This window comes from Chaetura pelagica, unplaced genomic scaffold, assembly GCF_000747805.2.
Source record: "Chaetura pelagica isolate M959 unplaced genomic scaffold, ChaPel_1.0 scaffold176, whole genome shotgun sequence".
Lineage (NCBI taxonomy): Eukaryota > Metazoa > Chordata > Aves > Apodiformes > Apodidae > Chaetura > Chaetura pelagica.
Window position 1 is genome coordinate 1903984 of NW_009953484.1, and position 6924 is coordinate 1910907.

A 6924-nucleotide genomic window follows, 5' to 3' on the forward strand; every position below is an offset into this window, starting at 1 on the left:
TGGCTTTGGTCCAGGAAAGACAAAGGTGCAGTGTTACTTCTGCATTTGTTTTGCTGTACTGGATGTGGCAGGGTGATGTTGAACACAGACAGTGCCTGCTCTTCAGTCCTGCAAGTGCTGATTCTCCACCAATGGGTGGGTGAAAAAGTTTCTGTAGACATAAACAAACTAGTTTAAGTGGTGGGTACAAAACACTGTTTAAAACTACATAACCTTGTTAAAAAAAAATAAAAATCAATATCTCACTTTTTTTCTTAAAAGAGAAAACCAATTTTCAGGCATATTTCTCTCTTTGGAAACAATCTCTAAACATCTTTACACTGCGTATCTCGAGAACTACAACTAAAAGTGAGAAAATTATTCTATAGTGAGTGTAAATCCCTTCTTCAAATAGAAATCAGTGGCATGAATGTTACCAAAAAGCAACCACAGTCATGTCCAGGGCTTGCATAACACAGACTTCTGTATTTAAGCTTACCATGTCAGTGACTCTACACATGTATCGGCACAGATGAATTTAAAGCATAAGAGCTGCTTTGAAAAGTTACAATATGTAAATTCAGTGCCAAAAATATTATTACTATAATTCCAACATGCAAGAGTCACATAAGAACTGACCAGAGGAAGCCATAAATACCACCAAGCCATCAAAGCCACACACAGCACATCTCAAAACACCCTCAGTACTTTTCTGGCTTCCTGTAGTCACCCTCTCTCTCCCGTCAACAAAGGCCATAACAAATTGAAAACACCAACCTGTAATTATTATAAGGTTATGAGTTTGGGTACTGGGAGGATTTCAGCTTTTCTGTTTTGAGGAGTTTTACATGAGTTGCTAGAAGATGCATGATGACAACCAAAGATGTCACGTAAAGAAAATCCCAACATTTTTCTGTGTTTTGAAACCAATTTTGTCTTTCAAGTCATTTGAGCCCCTCTGAAATTTAAATGCAGCCTGTCACTGATTTTCAGATACTGCACATAGACCCTTCATTTTTAGTATATTTAGAAAAGATCTTTTCTTCACTGGAAAATGTTAGGTTCCACTAAGCCAACTATTGTACACAGGTCTGCGGCACATACCTACAGTACACTGTTTCTCTGAAAGCAAATTGTTTTAAATAGAAAATAAATTAATTCCAAAACTGTATAAAATCTGATGATAAAATAAAACCCTCAACAATATATTTGATTTTTATTTGTTTAAAATTCATTTATCAAGCAGTCACAGATCTGATAAATATACAGAAATGTGCCAACTCTAGCAAACTAGACACAGTTGATGGAACAGCATTGCATGAACCTTTCCAATATGGTATTTTCTCAAGACCTGTATCCAGCTTTAACTAGCATGACAAATTATTTGGAGGTAAGCAAGATGAGGAAGATACGTAACTATTTGTGAAATGTCAGCCTTCAGTTTTGCAGTAAAATATAGTTCTTTATTGTTATTCACTGCCAAAGTATGGTTAGGAAACTTTCCAAGAGATAAAATACAGAAGGGAAAAAGAAAAATGCTGCAGGATAAAAGCAAGATTAATAACTATGATACTCAGAGATAGTGCTCAAGATGTTTTTCCAAACATTTTTTAATGGAGATCTCACTACAGTGAAATTGTGATGTTGTGGCAGGAAAGAGAAATGATGGAATTTTCTTGTGCAAGCCAAGAGAGAAGAGATTTAGGACCTATCAACTCCAACAACTTTGGAATTAAGTCTCTGCAATACAAAGAGGTAGCACAGCAACAGAAAGATCTCTCCTAGTATAGGGCCCATGTGGCTGGGAAGGAAGCAAGGCCGTGAGAAAAGAATTCAGGATATAGGCAGACATATCTACAAAAAGTAGCTATGCAACAAGAACAGAAGTTTACCTGTGAGAAGGCAAGAAGGATCTTATGTAGATAAGGAACGCAGCTCTGCTTTATTTAAATTTCATGCTCTCCAGCCTAGCCTCAACATCCCAGGAAAGGAGGAAAAAAAAAAAAAAGAAGAAAAAAAAGAAGAGTCCATAGAAAGGTAGAAACAATCTAACAAGCCAGTTGCAAAAATGAGCCTTAGCATTACCAACTCACAAATGCACGTTGTTGCCATATTTCTAGTGTGGCCACGCTTCCTGGAACTGAAGTGCTGCTGCTGCTAGGAATTAGGACTCTGCCAGCAGCAAATCACGGTGTACTAAGTATCCAGAAGCAAGTCACAGGAAGATGACCCTTTAAGAAGCTCTTTCTCCAGACTTTTAAATGGCTTGGTGTGAGCATTTTGCACTGACAATTTTTGCCTCGTTGTGAGAAGGAGGAGGTTGAGTAATCTGGAGTTCCTCCAGCTGCCCTAGCTCATTGGGTATACATGCCCTCTGGCAGCAAACAACACTGGTTCTGAAAACAGAAGTGTTTCTTCTCACTAAGATGCATAGAAGCACTGCAGCTTTACATTTCTATCAAAGTAGTAATTAAAACAAGGAGAAAAAGCACACACATTTTCTTCTCCCTCTACACAAACCTCATCTCACTAGTCCTCAGAGCTGACCTCATTTATGCTTGTTTATCCAAAACATTCTACTTGAAATTTATAATACTGTGGCTCCAAGTATTCCATACTCAGAGACAGAATGCATCAAAACTTCTGAGACACAGCATTACTGCCAATTTACAGCAACAAGGCAAGCAAAATACCACCTAGCCCAGAGTCCCAAGCCACCCTCAAATGCTATGTGGATTATAGAAAACAATTTGTAGATGTGAATAAAGGGCCAGTTGCCTAATCACAAACCCAGCTAAAAGAATCCTGTGGCTGCTACAGTCAGTAGCACTGGGAACATACTACTCTCTATAGAATAGGTGAAACTTACAAAGGTCTCAGCAGAAGCGTTACCCAAGGAAGGCATGTGGGTAAAACTTAGCACAGGTGCACTGAATCTTTGCATCCCTACAATTACCCCAAAATAACTCTTGACACAGCCTTAATACTCTACACAGCAACAATCCTCCACTGCCTCCATACCTTTGGTTGTCCAGCTTTATGCAAAACAAGAAAGTAAAAGAACTCTGCAAGAGCTATTCTATATAAAAATATTAATACATTTAAAATTCATTTAGAAAAAAAACATTTTTAAAATGTCAGGTTTTGGATTTGAGTTCTTTTTGGTAGAAAACAGGGCAAAAGAGGCACATGCCTTCATTCTGAGGCTAGGCAGAGATCCACTGATACGAGCTTCAAATTAATGCAGAAGTTACTCACCGTATTTAGAGAAGGTACTCATCTCCACTGCTACGTTAGGATGCACTAATCTCAATAAAGGCTCTCTGAATCAAATGGGAACTAAGTGGTTTGGAGGCAAATATATATATAACCTCTCTCTCTCAAGGTTTAACCTACACACTAGGCTTAGGGAAGCCCCTTTCTTAAAGTCATTCTAACAAGAGCATAATCATATCTCTCAGACAAACACAGCCCACACAGATCTACTTGAAAGCACTGCTTGCAAGAGACCACAGAGGATTCCCTCATTCTTCAGATCACCATGGAACAGTGACACAATGGTACACCCCCACACCAGCAAAAGCTGCTCTGTGGGAAAAGCAGTGGCCTAGCATGGTGGAAAAGTTGCATCAACTCAAAAGGTAGAGAATGCAAATATGAATCTCAAAGTAGAATAATTTACTGTAAGAGCCATATAAGTCAGGAACCCATTTCTAGGAACGCATTTTAATTAGAATTTATTTTAAAGGTTTCCCTAAGTCCACAGTTCAACCAGTCTCCTCATCAGAAGTGACACTCATCTTTACCTCCAAACAGAAACGCTACGTTATCATATCTGGTTTTTCTTCTGAGGAAGGGGGCATGTAGAAGTGGAGACTGCAGAAACCTCTTCCCTTCACCCAAACAAGAAGTGATGCCGCATTTTCAAGAGTGTACTATTCATTCCAGGCTATAGTCCACTGCACGCAGGAGTTGATTAACCAAGTTTCATAGATGATAAAAAATTAACATTGTCATGCTGTTAACTAGAAGATTCATGATGGGTACTGGGTACATTCAGAAAAAGGTTTACCTTTAAGCCTCATTGTTGTACTGCTTTTGATATTGATGACAACAAACCTGTGAAGTTTTGTATCAAGGAGTAGAAATAATTCTGACATTTTTAGGAGACTCCTGTTGCCTTCCAGGTCGAAAATACTAGTGATCTAACTGCCCTGAGACCATTTTCAACCTTGTAGCAGATACAGCACAGCTGCTCACTAAAGCAAGGTGGATCTCTTTCTGTCAAACCATTTACACTCTGCTTCTCACATGCACACAGACAGTAATAATTTGCAAATTCATGTTCACTCCACTGTAGTTTTGTTGAAACAAAACTATGCTGGAGGCATCTGCAATTATAGCAGAGGAAACAGCAGGCCAGGTTCAGGATGTGGGAGACCAAGGTTCACCTCTTTCCCCTGCCTTTCCCTGAAGGGAGTTTTAACTGTGTTTGTACCTCCTGGATAAATGTTTTAACTGCTGGAGTTGCAGAGCCATTTCTCCAGACGTTTTGCAATACTAGTCTTACACAGCATATGAAGTATGTACTGTTACTTTGTTGGATAAAATGTTAATTACTTTAGTTTGATGGTTCAGACATTTACTAACAGAGTTCAGATTTAGTGCCTGCCTGGTCAAACTAAAAAAAATAAGAAAAAAAAAAAGAAAGAAAAACAATTGCACTAACACCTTTCGCTTTCCAGAAAAGCATCCTATTCACTCGACTCCACATCAGTCACTTTTTCTTACTCTGATCTCTAGTTTAGCTTTATATAACAATTTATAAAAAGGAGAACAGGCTCCACAGGGGATGTTTGAAAGCAGAAAAGCTCAGTAGCAAACTGCTAGAGCATTTTCTTGGGCTGCAAGTGGCATGTACTCAAATCCTTCCAAGCAGCAAAAGAAACCGAAGCCAAGAGAGATACCTCTGAGGGAAAATGCTTTTTCTATTGGATGACTGAGTAACAAGGGAATAGCATTACTTCCTCAGCAGTACATTCACACAAAGTACAATGAATTCAGCCTCCTATGATTTTGGCTTTCACTGCACTCAAACACAGCTTTTGACTTTGGACTGACCAATATGTTTAATCTCTATGGGACTGGAAACAGTTTGGGGCATCAGTACTGTCATTTTGTCATCATTTGTCAGCTCAGCAACAACAATGGAGCTAAATTAAAACTTCCCATGTGCACTGTTCCTGGGTTTAATATCCGTCACCTGTTCAGCTGCACCATTGTGGTTTCTGCCAGGGAAGCCAGGAATAATCACATTTCTCCACATCCAGGACCAGGCAAAGCCAGGACTGTTAAGCCTTTAAGGTCAGGTGCCTTCTTATCTGAAAGGCCCATGACTTAAGAGAAACAACCAAAGATGCCAATTCATTCTGGGAAGCATTCCCTAAATAAAATGCTAATTGTTTGCAAACAATTTAACTGCAGTCATTCTGAGCTGCACACATTTACTGTCATGCTGCACCTCTTCACAACCCTGCCCAGACCATGGATGAAGACAGATGTGCTCTTCTGTCTGCTGCAGCAACAGCTGCGTTCTGCAGATGCTAGCAAGGAACAGCATCCTTGCTGTGTCCAGAGGAGAGAAGATGAAAACATGGGCTCTTCCTTTCCTGTTAACATCAGCTTAACAGCTACCTTGACTCAAAATAACTATATTGTTTCCTTTTTGACTCCTGTGAATGTTAGTGGTATAAAAGTAATGACATTTTTATCACAGCAAAGCAGGCACAACAAAATGTTTTGTGGAGACAGAGAAGAGTAGTAAATGGAAAAACTGAAGGGGGAGCCCTTTCTTTTAACCTCCAGTGGAAAATTGTGGGGGTACAACAGAAATCACATATGCATCTTTTTACCTGACCTCTCCACTCCTCCCATTCAGAAGAGGAAAACCCCTTCAGCTACACCATGCACAACAGTAATAACAATTTCATTGTTTCTTATGCATACACAAGCCACTTACCTAGAGAAAGTGCAGATTGGATGGCTGCCATTCAAATTATTTTAGTGGCCACTGAAGAATTGTTTGTTTAGGGGCTTTCCATAGGGGAAAAATAAGGAAATGAGTTAGGGAAAATTTAATATAATGCAAAGACAGCAGCCTAAAGTACTGGATCCTAGGTGACTTATAAAGGCCTTAATTGCTATGTAAGTATTATTCAGGAGAGAAAAGGCCACTAGAAGGAAGAAAGGAGACTGGAAAAAAGGCATTTCAAAAGTCCTCAAAACAGTCCAGAACTCCAGTATTTTGGAGAGGAAGCTGAAGACAGATTTGCTGCCCAGGATGTCTCTGAGATTTAAGTTTATAGCTTGATACCACACTTAGGGTGTTAGGAATTAATTTTGGTGAAACAAGACAGCCTGCTGTTGTCAACACAAGTGTTACTAGCTGGCTGTCTACATCTGTCCTCCTCTCTTTTTGGTGCATGAATGAGAACTGCTCCCACGCACTTTAGATTTTTGTCAAGCTAGAATACTCTCTGCTGCTTCACTCAGAAATAGCTGGCTGCTACTCTTTTTTTTTTTTTCTTTATGTATGTATTTCTTAAACAGATTCACATGCCCCAGATCAAGAAGTAGCAGTATGAGACAGTCACAGCTGTCATGTTTTTGAGGTAAACTAAGCAGTTAAAGGTGACAGTTCCTCTTACCTCTTCAATTCTGCACACAGAATTGAAATACATTTCTGTACTCACAGAAAGTACTTTCCCCAAGGATGAAGACACTGCTACCCAGTTTCACCCTAAATTTTAGTGAATCGTTTTGATATTATTTTGGACTCAAACAGTTTTTGCCTGAGATGTATTAAAAATCAAGCCACTTCTCAGCCATTTTGTTCCTGCTCCCCGTGTGGTTTACTGCTTAGCCACAATGAAAGAACACCCACAA